Below are 15,194 nucleotides of genomic sequence, written 5' to 3'. Positions count from 1 at the left end.
GCTACAGCCTTCATCAGATTCAATTAAAGTCAGCTCATAAGCAATTATTAAAACCAGGACCAGGGAGGCTAGAGGAATGAAGAAAAAAAAAAAAGAATTAGAAAGGATTTCACCTTTAAAGGAAAAAGGTTTTTTTTTGCTGTTTTGTTTTGTTTTTAATAATGTTGGACTTTTCCTGAGCCCTGTGCTCCTACATAGTAGCTACAGTCAGGAATTCCCCTAAATTTTGTGTTCCTGGGTTGTCTAACCACAAAGGGCCTTCCTGCCCTTGCATTTTCTGCGATAAGATCTGTCTCCATCCTTCCTCGGGACAATTTCGTTCATGATGACTCCCTTGTTTACCTGCCTCTATAAATCCCAGGTCCCCCTCTTTTTCCTTGAGACAGTTCTCATTAATGAACATTCTCCATGTTGCAATAATATGGATTAAACCACGTCCTTTACTGTCCAGCACGTTTTGTCGTTCACAGTTTTGACCAGAATCAGGCCTTGCCTTTGAATCCTTTTTTATACCGTCCACATGCCGAAACTCTTCTGCCCTTTGTGCTCTCTTCCTTACTTCTGATCTGGGGACATAACAGTGGGCCCAGCCCCTGGTTCTGTGCTCTGGACTCCTGTCCCCTGGTAAAACACAGTAAGTAATTGACTTTGATTCTTCATGAATACTCATCTGACTTCTGGAAATGGCTTCTCTTGGTTTTCTTGTCTGACAATTTGGTGTTCTTTGTAAACAGATTAATGTAAATGTAACAGGTGTAATGTCATGAAACAAATCTTTTCTCTATTGGGTGAATGATAACAGAATCGGATTTGTTAGTCTTTTCCGTTTATCTAGTTGTCTGAGCTCAGATCAACTAAGAATTTGTACTCACTAGGAAGGGAATGGTTCCTTAATATTGACTGGTGAGTTTTCTATTTCTGTGTTTATGCTTGACCCATGGCTAGAATTTTGCACTTAAAGCTATATGCTTTTTCTCTGTGTGTGTCTGCATGTTTATATATCTGTAATTCAAAAAAGCTTTTCCCTCTCATTGTGTGAGTATGGAATATTTTCCTACCTCTGGATTGTATGAACAAATCAAATTATAAAATCTCTTTTAGGAGTTCGATTCTGATAGACTTAGAGGTAAAATGTGCTTTGTTAAAAAGCATGTTAAAAAAAGAGGTATTGTTAATATAAAATAACTCAGAATTGTTTTAAGAATTCAAGTTTATATAGTTTATGTAAATCTCTGGCAAACGAGGCTAGTTTAATAATTTTGGTTTAATAAAAACAGTTGTGTTTTCTCTGAATTATTAAATATAATAAAAGCATACATTTTTATTCTACTTGGGTATGGGCTTCCAAAACTTCTACAAGTTTAGCATTACTTCTGCTTTGTGTTTAAGATTATGAAAAAATATAAAGTTGCACGTAACCAAAAAGAATCATTGTTCTGAAACTTTATTTTATTATGTTTTGTAGTATAGAAACTGAAGATAATTTCCAAGATCTTTAGGCAACATAAACCTTGGACTTCTACTAAATTGAGTTAATTAATGAATAGTCATTGGATACATCCATCATGTCTAAGTATGTTAGAAAACTGAAACATTAATTACTGCTCATAATTTTAGCTTTATATACATTTGCCTCTTATTTTTATATGGAGCAGGGAAGCTATATATCTTGGCGTTGTTGATGACCATGTTCATTTTTTGCCACCTCGAGACACTGTGCTATGGAGGATGTGTATGTCTGTAGGAATTTGTAAGCATCACTAATCTGCTGCAAAGTCTGGTATGCGAAAGATCATTCACAGCTATCAGCCCTCTAATTTTTTCTGTGGAATACAAGTTACTGTGGTCAAACTTATTATCAGTATATGTGAATGAGATGACAGAGAGAAACAATTTTGTATGCAAGGTAGACAGGATGTGTTTTTTTTTTTTAAGATTTTATTTATTTATTTGACAGACAGAGATCACAAGTAGGCAGAGAGGCAGGCAGAGAGAGAGAGGAGGAAGCAGGCTCCCTGCTGAGCAGAGAGCCCAATGTGGGGCTCGATCCCAGGATCCTGGGACCATGGCCTGAGCCGAAGGCAGAGGCTTTAACCCACTGAGCCACCCAGGCACCCCCAGGATGTGTTTTTGCTAATGAAGAATGAGAGTTGTTTTGTCCTAAAATAAAATGACTGATGGTTGCAGAATGAGAAAGAAGGAAGAGGAGGACCCAATCTGAGTGGGTATAAAATCTTACAGAAGATTTGTGGAAAGGAACTTTTATTTGTGGTGGTCAAATCTCACCAAGATTTGGTGGGCAGATTTATAAGACTCAATTATGCCGAAGCAAAACTAGAATTTGCTTTTATCTCTGTTAAAATACAAAATTTTCTCATATCATTGGTCTGCACTTAATATGAGGTTTTAAAATGTTGTTCTTTACTTTCTGTGTAATCTACCTAGATTCCAGGTTGCCTGGGTGGCTCAGTGGGTTCAAGCCTCTGCCTTCGGCTCAGGTCATGATCCCAGAGTCCTGGGATCGAGCCCCACATCAGGCTCTCTGCTCACATCGGGCTCTCTGCTCAACAGGGAGCCTGCTTCCCTTCCTCTCTCTCTCTGCCTGCCTCTCTGCCTACTTGTGATCTCTGTCAAATAAAATCTTTAAAAAAAAATCTACCTAGATTCCATCACCTTCTATATTTTTATGTTGTTTTTTATTATGTCCTTGATGGTTTAAGAAAACAAAACCTTCTCACTTAAGAAGGAGCTAAGGTTCTTTACAATGATACTAACTTCTATGTTTATTTTTATGTTTTATTGTTGCTTTGAGATGAGAAGCAAAATGTTGCATTGCAGGTACCCAGATCCAATTCCCATCTGAGATGTTCAGATCTCTTAACAACTTTTGCTTTTTGTTTTTCCAACATCCAATTTTAAGTGATATCTTTTGCACCTAAAACTGTTTTTGAGATTTCCCAGAGGGTCCTTGGAAAATCACAGAGGATTCATTCTTTCATCTTGTAAATAGAGAGGTACTAGAAATAATGCTTATTTGATATGATGTTATTGTTGAATTGCAAGCAAAGAGTTGTCAAATCAGAAGAGATGCTTAGGCCTTCTTCCTAGGTTAAATTTGTATGGATAATGTTAATAATACAAATATTTCAGAATTGCATGTCATATGGGAAGTCCCTAGGGATTTGTCAGTCCCTCACTGTCTACAATATGCTGGATTTATCAAAGTCCTGGTAATGCTTTGCCTTATATTAGACAGCAGTGTAGCATTCATCATATTTTAGTATTTTTAAAAATGTTACCTTTGTTGCAACTTTATTTCTTTAATTTAAACCTAGCATCTTTTTAAAAAAAGGTTTTATTTATTTATTCAAGAGAGACAGAGAGAGAGGCAGAGGCAGAGGGAGAAGCAGGCTCCCCAAGGAGAAGAGAGCCCGATGTCAGACTCAGTCCCAGGACCCTGGGATCATGACCTGAGCTGAGAGCAGACGCTTAACCATCCGAGCCACCCAGGCACCCTAAATCTAGCATCTTTTAGGGTTGTAGTTTTCCAGTGGAGTTTTACTATCTATGACATCATTTATCTACGGAGTTTTATAAACTCCAAACCTTAATCAAACTCCATGATATATTCTTGGTATTTTCTACCTATATGCTTGATATCTTTGTGGTATATTACGACTTAGAATTACAATTATCAAGTATGATGTTTTTGCTTTGTGAAGATTATGTTCATCCATTTTTATAAATTATACATAATAACCACAAATTAAAAATAATGATCATTATATTCATAGATACTTTATCTTGTTTTGCACAGAAACAAACTCCACTGTCACTTGTGTTATTCTTACATGAACACCTATCAAATCTTTTACCCTTGAAAATCACAAGTAAGTGGTAAATATGCAAACTATGTCTGGTCTGGGTAGAGATTTAATCGTCCCCCCCCCCACACTCTTTCCTGGAAAAACCTATGTACCAAAAGTAGATTGAATCCTGTTACCTTGGTCAAATTGTCAATCTTTACCAAAATTTTTAATCCTTTTAGTTTTCTTCAACATCTGGCTAATATTCTCCAAAGAAATTCTTCCAATTTTTCTTACTCTTACCCGGCTTAAAGTCGCTCAGAAATAAAACCTGACTGCCCAGATTCCTATCAAGATTCTAGGTGAGAACTGGCCCTTTCCCCTAGGATCTGAAGAAACCCTGCAAGCTGGAGCCCAGAAACTTGACATAAGCCTGCAAAGGCTCACCACCACAGCCAACCATTTATGGGCCAGAATTCTCCTTGGACAAGCCACATCTGCACCACTAAGGAAGTCCAGCAAAATGTTGGGTCACCCATGCTCTTAAACAGGAGGTAGCCAACATAGTGGGTGACATCAGCAAGAACATCAACATCCAGACTGGAGAGCTTCAGGAAACTCCGAGTAGTACTGAATAACCAAGAACTTCCTCCACCAACCTCTTGGGATGTATTGGACTGCTAATCTTCAGAATTCAGTTTCTCGCTCGGTACCTTAATGTTAATATTTCCCTTTTTCATTTTAAGAATCCTCCTTTTAAGATACCTGGTCTCCAGAACCCCAAAACAACTGATCTCTGTCACCACTTCTCACCAGGCAGTTCATCTGGTTTTATAGGAGCATGACTAACAAGACGCCTCATGAGACTTTCTTAGATCTTATGTCACCTTCTCGGAGATTTATGATCACCTTTGAGTTGTTCAGAAAGGAACGGTGCTTGTCTTGAACAAATGAGGAGAACTGACAATGTGGAACTATTTCTGGGCCTTGTGCTCCCAAGAAGTTGTGACAGTTAAAAAATCCACCACCAGTTTGTGTCCCCGGAGCAGCTAACCAGAAAGGACCACCCTACCCTTGAAGATTCCAAGATCCATCTCCATCCTCCTTCATGAATCCTGTCAGTCTCATAGACGACTCTCTTGAGTGTCTGCTTCTATAAGCCCTAGGCCTCCTTCCTTTTCTGTCAGTGGTTCCTCATTAATAAACATTGTCCTTATTGAAATATTCTGAATAAATCATATCCTTGATTGTCTGGTACATTTTGTCTTTCATAATTTTCACTGTTGAGTTCTATCAATTGCTTTGCCTCTCTGAGCCTCAATTTACTCATCTATCAAGGGCTATTACTTCCACCTCTGAGAAGTGTGAAGATTAAATCAGAGGAAGCACAGGAAAGAACCTAACTAAGCACTAAGTAAGTGCTCAATAAATATTAGTCCTTCTCCTTAGAGGAAAACAATCCCAAAGCAATAGGTGACTAGAGTGGGAACTGGTTAAAAGATAGGGGTTAAGTCAGTGTGACTTTGTCTCTACAAATGGGAAAACAATTCAGAGCAGGTGCCTTGACATTGAAGGAAACAGCACAGGGCAGGAGCACCATTTCATATGGGGCAGAAACTATAGCACTGATATATGTTGGAAGTGTGTCTTCCTTCCCTGTAGGAGGTATAGTGCATATTAGTGCTGAGATCTTTAGAAAAATAATTCACCTTTACAACCTAATAACAAGGAGTATCTCAAAGGGTAGTCCTCCTTCTACCTTGGAGTGGCTGGGTGGCTGGGTGCCTACATTGTGGGTTTGCTAACTATTTCCAGGGAGGTCCTGGTGGCTCTGTCTGGCAGGTAGAAGGACCACACATGTCGCTTGTATTCACATCTCAGGCCAGGAGAACATAGACCTAAAAACAGGTTAAGAGCAAAATTTCTGACAGCACTTACTGAATTTTTCCATAATTCTCCTAGTTCTTTGCAGAGCCCTTTCTAACCCTGCTGGCAGGGAATGACAGCTTCTAAACATACTTCAAGATTACTGGAAAGAAGAAACGCTGAAGAAACTAAGGACATTACATGGACATTTACAAGTGAGAGAACAAAGTCACTACTTGACAATTCAATTGGAAACTCAAATTGCAGCTGTTAGCATTCACGAAATACCAGTTTTAGATACACAAATGCAAAGTAATCAGAAAAACATTTGCTCCTGAAAAGTGATCACTGTGGTGCTTTGCATTAAACTGTAATCAACCTGAATGTAAAATGAGCAAATTCTAAGACCTGGAGATTTTAACCTCTGAAAAGAGAGACTGTATTTGGAGACCTTGACAAAATATGGCTCACTTATTTGCTGCTTTCTCTTACGGCTCTGTGGTCCTCAGTAAAGTTGTTTTTTTTCCACACTTCCAATTCTTCCCTCCCCACCAACGCCTTTAAATACAAATCTTACCCCATCGGGGTCAAATTACCCAGTAAGTACAGGCATGCACAGTGCTGAAGTCCCACAGAACTATTTTAATTTCCTTTAAAATCAGGGAAAAAAAAAAAAGAGAGAGGTGCCTGGGTGGCTCAGTCAGTTAAGCATCTGGCTCTTGATTTCAGCTCAGGTCATGATCTCAGAGTTGCAAGATCAAGTCCTATGTCAGGCTCCGCACTCATTGCAGAGTCTGCTTGGGATTCCCTCTCCCTCTCTGCCCCTCTCCGTTCTCGTAAGCACACACGCACTCTCTCTCTCTAAAATAAATAAATAAAATATTTTTTAAAAATCAGAAAAAGAGGGCGCCTGGGTGGCTCAGTGGTTAAAGCCTCTGCCTTCGGCTCAGGTCTTGATCCCAGGGTCCTGGGATAGAGCCTCACATTGGGCTCTCTGCTCAGCGGGGAGCCTGCCTCCTCCTCCTCTCTCTCTCTGCCTGCCTCTCTGCCTACTTGTGATCTGTCTGTCAAATAAATAAAAATCTTTAAAAAAAATCAGAAAAGGAAGAACTCTTAGGTCAAAGAAAAAATTTTAATATACAGTATTAATATATTCATCTTTATGCCAATGCATAGAATATAACTTAAGATGATTTTTTATGGAGGCAGTGCCCATGAAAACCAGTGTGCCTGGGACCCACAAGTCGTAGCACAGCTTTGAGCAGTGGGGGCTATTTGTAACTTAGAAGTATTATTAAACCCTTAAGGACAGGGGTGCCTGGGTGGCTCAGTTGGTTAGGTGCTTGCCTTCAGCTCAGGTCATGATCCCAAGGTCATGGAATCGAGCCCTGCTTTGGGCTCCCTGCTCAGTGCGGAGTCTGCTTCCCCCTCTCTCTCTGCCCTCCCCATCCCCCACTGCCTCTCATTCTTCTTTCTCTCATGTTCTCTGTCTCTCTTTCGCACTCTCTCAAATAAATAAATAAAATCTTTAAAAAAAAAAGCCCTTATGGACACAGAAACTCAAGAGTTACACTTGTTTTGTCCTAAGCTAAAGCTAGCAAGGCCCTAGACCAGCGTTGCAGGCCACCAGCCTCTTGGCTGGGGCACTTGTCACTTGCAAGGAGTATCTTGCTTCTGTGGGTTTCAGAAGGTCTCCCACCTCGCCCCACCTTGGCTCCAAGCATGGGCTCCAGGCCCTCAGCAGCCGCACTGTGAGGTTTTTGGAAGGTAACAACATTCTGGTGGCAGGGACCATTAGAAACTCTGATTTGGGGTGGAGGGGGGCGCCTGAGTGGCTCAGTGGGCTAAGCAGCTGACTCTTGGTTTCAACTCAGGTAATGATCTCAGGATCCTGGAATCGAGCCCTGTCAGGCTCCGCATTCAGTTGGGATTCTGTTCGAGGATTCTCTCTTTCTATCACTCCCGTCACTCTGTCTCTCTCTCTCAAATAAATAAATAAACGTTTAAAAAAAAAGAAGAAGGACCTCTCATTTGCCTATTACTGAGGGACCACAATTAAGACTAAACTTACCACAGTTCAAAGCAAAAGTCAAGTTACATAGTTCAATTTCTTCCTCATTTGCATGAATTTAAATTTTAAAATGTATGTAATACAAACCTTAAAAGACAATCCTATAATTTACTAATGACCTTTAAGATGACAATAAAGTTATGTGAAAAGAAATAGCCAAACTGGCAAGAAGAGCCTATTTACTAATGCAGTATTTGAGTATCGGACCCCGGGCACATACCAGGCATCAGTCTCCTTCCTGGGGTGAGCAGCGCCTGTTAGCAGGTCAGCAATCTGCTTCCTCTTCCCTATCTCTTCTTGAGGAGCATGTTAACCTGATACAGTAGTAGTGACCACCATTTTGGGGCTCCTGCTAGGTGTCATACCCCTTCCATAAATTATACCTGGATAGTACAAAAATGCTGCAAGGTAGATAGTAACATTTTTATTTTATTTTATCTTAAAGATTTTATTTATTTATTTTACAGAGAGAGAGGGAACACAAGCAAGGGGATTAGGAGAGGGAGAATAAGGCTTCCCGCTGAGCAGGGAGCCTGTTTCGGGGCTCAATCCTAGGAAACTGGGATCATGACCCGAGCTGAAGACAGATGTTTAATGACTGAACCACCCAGGCACCCCAACATTTTTATTTTAAAGGTCAGTTGGTGAAGCATGTGACTCTTGATCTAGCGGGCCATGAGTTCAAGTCCCACCACGTTGGGCATAGAGAGTACTTAAAAATAAGGTGTTTTTAAGATTAAAAAAATTTTTTTGAAGATTCATTCATCTATTTATTTATTTATTTATTTTAGAGAGAGAGAGAGTGTAAGCAGGGGGGAAGGGGCAGAGGGAGAGAGAGAATCCTCAAGCAGATTCCCCACTCAGTATGGAGCCTGATGTGGGACTTGATCTCATGACCCTGAGATCATGACTTGAGCTGAAATCTGGAGCCAGCTGCTTGGCTGATGGAGCCACCCAGGCACCCCACTTAAAAATAAAATCTTAAAAAAATGAAGACCAGAGAAGAACTTGGTAACTTGTCAATAACAAGGAGCTGGACGTGTTGTAGAAAACTCTGACTTAGCTCCGTCTGACATGGGGCCTTGGGTTCCAGATGCTTACTAGTGGTTGCCAACCACTGGGATGTTCAGAATTCAAGATGGAAATGAGCTTTGCAGGTAGAGGCAGCTCGGGGGTCTTGATGGTGGGGGGGGGGTGTCCAGGGCTGGTCCCTGGATCTCGTAGTGCCCCCCATAGGACAAGTGGCGGCCTTAGACCCTCTTTGATCTTCCTCCCAGGTCAGGAGCATCTCAGCTTCCAGAGGTTGGGTCACACAGTCGGCTTACTACCAGGGCCATTTCCGGGCTTCTCTTCCTTCCTTCTGGCTTCAGCTCAAACCCCCATCCCTTCTGAGACAGTCTTCTTCAATGACCCCAGCCCAGCCTGGCCTTTCCCTTCACCATCTTCCTCCTTTGCTTCCAGAAATGGGGGACTCTTATGCTTTGTATTATGCAGGAAGAAAGATCAAACTCACATCCTTATGGGTTTCAGTTCTCAGAAATCCAAATGAACAGTGAAGAAAAGTAAGACTGTGCTGACCATCATTTCCCCCATTTTTGATGCCCTGATCTGAAATCTCCTTTCCAGGCCTGAGGGGGCCTCTGGCTCAAATGTACTAGTGGCCACCCAGCACAGGGACAGACAATCTGAGGCTCTCAAAGGTCTTAGATTCCCCTTTCTCTCTGGGTTTCAGGCGAATGCAAGCTCTTCTTGAAAACTGTTTTGCTGCCTGGCTGAGGAAGGTCATGCATTTGGAACAGTCCTCTTGGCACTGAACCGCTCCTAGAGACTTTTCCAGCAGAGCCTGAGTGCTCAGAAACCTGTCAGCCTTTGAACATGGATGTGTGAAGTCAATTAAGAATCAAGTGCAAATTCATGTCTTCTCTGGTTCTTTTTATGTGTGCTCTTTACATCTTACCCACGAGACTGTAAATTCTTGGTGGGCAGGAATGAGCCTTTCATTTATTTTGTGCCAGAGGCTTCCTCTTTCTCTTGCTGGTGCTCAATATGTGTTTAGTAAGTATTTTATGTGGTAAGAGGGGAGGATGAACCAACTTTACATTTCTGCAACACCAGCTCAGGGCTATACTTTCTCTTGGATCTGAGCAACAGGCAAACAAAACACAGTGTGTATAGGAAAACCTATTCCTAGCCAGCCTAGTCCAAATCTCTCTGCTCAGTGGAGATCATAGTCTCTTTATTGGAGCTGATGGCAGCTTTGAAAGAAAAGAAAAAATGGTTAACAGTTCTGGGTTTAAATTCCACCAAAAGAGAGAGAGAGAGGGAGAGAGGGAAAGAGACAAAGGAAGAAGAAAAGAAAAGAAAAGAAAAGAAAAGAAAAGAAAAGAAAAGAAAAGAAAAGGAAAGGAAAGGAAAGGAAAGCAATCAAGCATTGGGTGCAAATAATGTGAGAAAAATAGCAGAGGACTTTTTAAGAAATGCACCCTTCCACTCGCTGTTCCCAACCAGGCTGTCTTCATGCACATTAAGGTTGCTCCTTCTGATTGTGTGTGAGGTTATTAAGACTGACTGATCTCCTGTTTGGGCCTCCATGGAGATTCTGCTGCCTTGCACTAATTTGTGTTCCATCGAGCCCCAAATAAGCTTAGGGCACATGGCAAATTGGATTTCAGGAGACAATGGATCTTGGAACAGGCAAAACCCAAATAAATGATGTTTACTGCCCTAGAGATAGGCTGTTGCTTTAGTCCTTGTGTGCGGACTTGCTTACTTGAAGGGTGGCTTATCTCAGGGGGAAGGGTGAGAAATGGGGTGCGTGCCCTTATCTTGTGAGGGTGGGGCAGCCTGTTGCGCAGTGTCTCAAGAAAACCTGCTGCCTCACATCCTCGGACCTACCCGTTCTCCACATCCCCTCCTCGGCTCCTCAGTTATGTCTCCTTATTTCCATAGGTCCTTGGTATTAACAGGGTCAGTAAGACCTTACCAGCCTCAGAACTGATGGGGCTTAAGTTAAATACCCACAGAGCTGACCAACTAGCCTAGCCCAAAGCTACACAGAACTGATTTTTAAATCCTCAAGAATCAGAGCGATGGCTGTTGAACCACAGCAGTGGGGGCGAGATGGATGGGGCAGGAGGAGAGGTGGTAAATAATTTGGAGCATCTTGCTTAGAACTCAAATCCCTTTGCCAGCACTCATATCAGTTTCCGTCTTCTTAACACTTTAGCATTTGCTTGTTTGTTTGTTTAAAAATATTTTTAAAATATTTTTTAAATATTTAAATATTTCTTAAATATTTAAATATTTAAATGTTTTAATATTTCTTAAATATTTAAATATTTAAATGTTTTTTAAAAGTAGGCTCCATGCCCAGTGTGGAGCCCAGTATGGAGCTTGAACCTGAGACCTTGAGATCAAGACCCGAGCTGAGATCAAGAGTCATATGCTTAACTGACTGAGTCACCCTGGAGCCGCCTTTGGCATTATTTTTAAGCAAATAATATATGAATGGCACAAAAGAAGTAAAAATATTTAAAAAGTTGGTGGTGAAAGGTGGGATTGTCTCCCATTCTTGCAGCCTTTTCCCATGGTGATGGCCATTACCCATTCCTCCTGGGTCCTCCTGATCTTGATCTATGCATATGCAAAAACACGTGTATATGCTTCTTATTCTCTAAAAATGCAAATGAACAAACTGTTTTACACTCTGATCTTCTTCATTTAACAGTATATGGTGTCCTGGAGATTAGTTCATGTCAATCCATACTGAACAGTCTCATGATTTTCTTTAACAGCCATGTAGCACACTGAATTCTAAAAATGCATCATAATTCTTTTTTTTTTTTAAGATTTTATTTATTTGACAGAGATCACAAGTAGGCAGAGAGACAGGCAGAAAGAGAGAGGAAGGGAAGCAGGCTCCCCGCTGAGCAGAGAGCCCGATGCAGGGCTCGATCCCAGGACCCCAGAGCCGAAGGCAGAGGCTTTAACCCACTGAGCCACCCAGATGCCCCATCGTAATTCTTTTTAAAGTTCTCTATGAATCGTGAGATAGTTTCCAGCAGGTTGCTTTTATAAACAATGCTATCAGGAATAACATATCATGTACATATCAACCACATGTGTGTTGGTATATATGGAATAAAGTCCTAAAAGGAGAATTGTAATATAAAAGGGTATATGCTTTACAATTTTTATAGATTTTGCCCAGGAGCTTTCAATAGAGAATTTTCACCATTTACATTCCCACCAGCTCTGTACTTGCTACTTTGTATGGTTGTACCTGCTACTCTGCATTGTTGCCAACATACTTTCAAACATTCTGACCTTCTATCATCTAAATGGTAAAAAAGGAAAATATTGTTTCAATTTTCATTTCTTCTATGAATGAGGTCAAGCAATTCATTTTCCAACTTATTAATACCTATAATATTTTCTTTTTTATGCTTTTTGGATGTTTTATTGTTTTTTTTACCTTCTTTTTTATATTTAAAAATATTTTATTTATTTATTTGAGAGAGAGAGAGCATGAACAAGGGAGATGGGCAGAGGGAGAGGGAGAAGCAGACTTCCCATTGAGCAGAGAGTCTGATGCGGGGCTCCATCCCAGTACCCTGGGATCATGACCTGAGCAGAAGGCAGATGCTTAACCAACTGAGTCACTCAGGTGTCCCTTTTCTTTATCTTCTTGATTTTGATACTTTATTTTTATTATTGCACATTTATTAACTTCACTTTTAAGGTATATTTTCTTTACTGTTAAACTGTTACATAAGCCTAACTTCTCTTCTTGTATATTAGTATAAATGTACATTTGCTGAATACTACTCATAGATTCAGACAATGATTTAATTACTGTTATTTTGTTGATGAAATGTGATTTCAGTTTTCTTCTTTGATCTATGTAAGAATTGTATAAGAGAAAGGCTTTCTTGTTCTTTCCAGTGCTGCTAATTGACTTCTATTCTATTGCATTGTAATCAGAAAATATTGACTATCCTCATCAACGTTTTGGAATGTATGGAGACTTTATTTGGTCCTAAAAAATAGTTAACTTTTAAAAAGATTTATTGGAATCTTGAAAAAAGTGATAGTCTCAGTTTTCACCACAGTTGTACATGTGTTAGAATTCTGTATTATATATGACTCATATAACTCTGAAATTTTACACACACACACACACACACACACACACACACACACACACAATTGTTTTAGTCAGGGCTCTCTAGGGAAACAAAGAAAGAGAGAATCTTTTTAAGAATCAGCTCATGTGAGTGTGGAGAGCTAGCAAATCCCAAATCTGCAGGGCAGAAGGAGGCTGGAGACACAGCCTGAGTCCAAGGGCTGCCTGGTGGCTGAATGCCTTTTTGGTCAGGGGAGGTCAATTTTTGTTCCATTATGGCCTTCAACTGATTAGATGAGACCCACCCACATTTTGGAGGTTAATCTTTCCTCAAAGTCTACCAATTTCTATGTTAATCTCATTTGAAAAATACCTTCATAGAAACACCCAGAAGGTTTGACAAAAAATCTGGGCACCATGGCCCAGCCTAGGTGACACAGAAAAGTAATCAACACAAATATAAATGTATGTATTGGAGTTGTATATATTTTGTTTTAGCATTCACTTTTATATCTATACCTTCATATGACACCAGTCTTCTATGTTTGCAAGAGTATCTTTATTATCTTTAATGAGTGAACAGCATTAGAGGACTTCTTTCTTCTCTTTCCTTCCTTCTTCCACATCAATTTCCATTGACTATATAATTTTTCTTAGTGTTTAACTTCCGGTTTTCCATATACTTATATATCTATGCCTTGGATTAGCAGCTTCTAATTACAAAAGATAAAATAATCAATTCTTACATTATCTCGCACCATTTGTCCTCACTTCACTTCCTAAACTTTGCTAGTTGTTTCGTGCCTGCAGCTGTCAGGGTTTGGGACATTTTAGTCTGTTCTGTAACCCTGATGTCCACATCTGGTTGGGACTCTAACTTAAAGTTAAGGATTCATTGCTCACGGCTAACTTTTGGGCCAGTTTTCCCACTTATTTCTTAATTTCTCCTACAGTCCTCAAGAAGTACTTGGGGCGCCTGGGTGGCTCAGTGGGTTAAGCCACTGCCTTCGGCTCAGGTCATGATCTCAGGGTCCTGGGATCGAGTCCCGCATCGGGCTCTCTGCTCAGCAGGGAGCCTGCTTCCCTCTCTCTCTCTCTCTGCCTGCTTCTCTGTCTACTTGTGATCTCTCTCTGTCAAATCAATAAATAAAATCTTTAAAAAAAAAAAAAAGAAGTACTCAAGGTAAGTATTATTTGAGTTCTAGCATGCTCCTAAGAGCTTTTCCTGATGGCTTTATATCTGAAATAATTTTTACAGAGTATGAAATTCTTGGGTCACATTATTCCTCAAGGACTTTGAAAATACTTATTGCACACCTATTTTGTTTGTTTTTCCATTGCTCAGACCATTTATCTCTTAGTCTGCTCTTCATTCAACCCATTTTATTCTGTTTAGGGGATACGATCTTCTTCTAGCTGCCCCACGCAGTCTTTATCTTTGGAGTCTTGTCATTTTATCAGATTATCTCTGCTGTTGGTCATGGGATGGTTTGTCCTTTCGACAGGTGGAGCCCAATTTTCTTTACCTATCGTACATTATTATATTTTATTAACCATCCCTTTAACTGTACCTGTTTTTGTCCCTTTATTCGTTTGGGCCACAAATATGTGGAGCTGCCATTTTCTGGTCTCTCTGTTCCTCTTTAAGTATTTTATGGACTTTGATTTCATTTTTAAAAATTTCCATTCCAAGTAGTTTGCTGCTTCTCTGTCCTGCTTTTCATGTCATTGCTTTGTTTTCAACAGGGCTTCCCCCCCACCCATTTGTGGTACTTCCAATTTGGTTTTCATCTTGTGATCGATTTTACTCTTTTTTTTCCTTTGCCAGATCATATTTCATCCAGTTCTGCTTCTTGCCATGTTTCCTCTGAACTTCTCCACCTCTGCTCTGAAGTCTTGTTTTTATGGAGGCGATCACTTTGCTATCATTATTTTTGGCCAGATTTTTCCTCTGCTTTAGGACAACAGCTTTCTTGTGCAAGTGCTTTTACTTTTCCTGTTGCCTTTACCTTTGTTTGTTTGTTTGTTTGTTTCCCTCCTCGTAGTTCCTTATGGTCTTAGAATTACTTCTTTAACTTAATAATCATCTTTGAGTCAGTGGGGTCCTTTCAGGGCCAGCTGTTGGCAGAAGATTTGCGGCTGGGAGGGCCAGAGCTCCCTCCAGGCTGCAGGCATCTCCCTTCTGACAGCACTATGTCAGCGTGACCGCTTTCCTCCAGCCAAACTAGGTTGGCCCAGCAGGATATTCCCAATTTAGAGTCTCTCTCTTTCCTCCTGCCATCCTGGTAGACTGCTTCTTGCAAACGTGGCAAATGTGTGTGATTCC

General features: G+C 40.4%; 1 long non-coding RNA gene across 2 annotated transcripts; it reads left to right on the top strand.

Moving 5' to 3' along the window:
* Positions 1-523: 523 nt before the first annotated feature.
* Positions 524-5,060, top strand: LOC116876609. 2 transcript variants are annotated; one of them, XR_004384430.1, is made up of 3 exons: positions 524-634; positions 3,818-3,890; positions 4,193-5,060. It is a non-coding gene; the product is annotated as an uncharacterized LOC116876609 (long non-coding RNA). The 2 variants fall into 2 exon arrangements; XR_004384431.1 differs by lacking the exon at positions 524-634 and adding an exon at positions 2,707-3,014.
* Positions 5,061-15,194: the final 10,134 nt, after the last annotated feature.

Source organism: Lontra canadensis, unplaced genomic scaffold, assembly GCF_010015895.1.
Source record: "Lontra canadensis isolate GAN:19392208 unplaced genomic scaffold, GSC_riverotter_1.0 scaffold46, whole genome shotgun sequence".
In the NCBI taxonomy this organism is placed as follows: Eukaryota; Metazoa; Chordata; class Mammalia; order Carnivora; family Mustelidae; genus Lontra; species Lontra canadensis.
The sequence above is the reverse complement of the archived record's forward strand: the minus strand, read 5'-3'. Positions and strand labels throughout refer to the sequence as shown.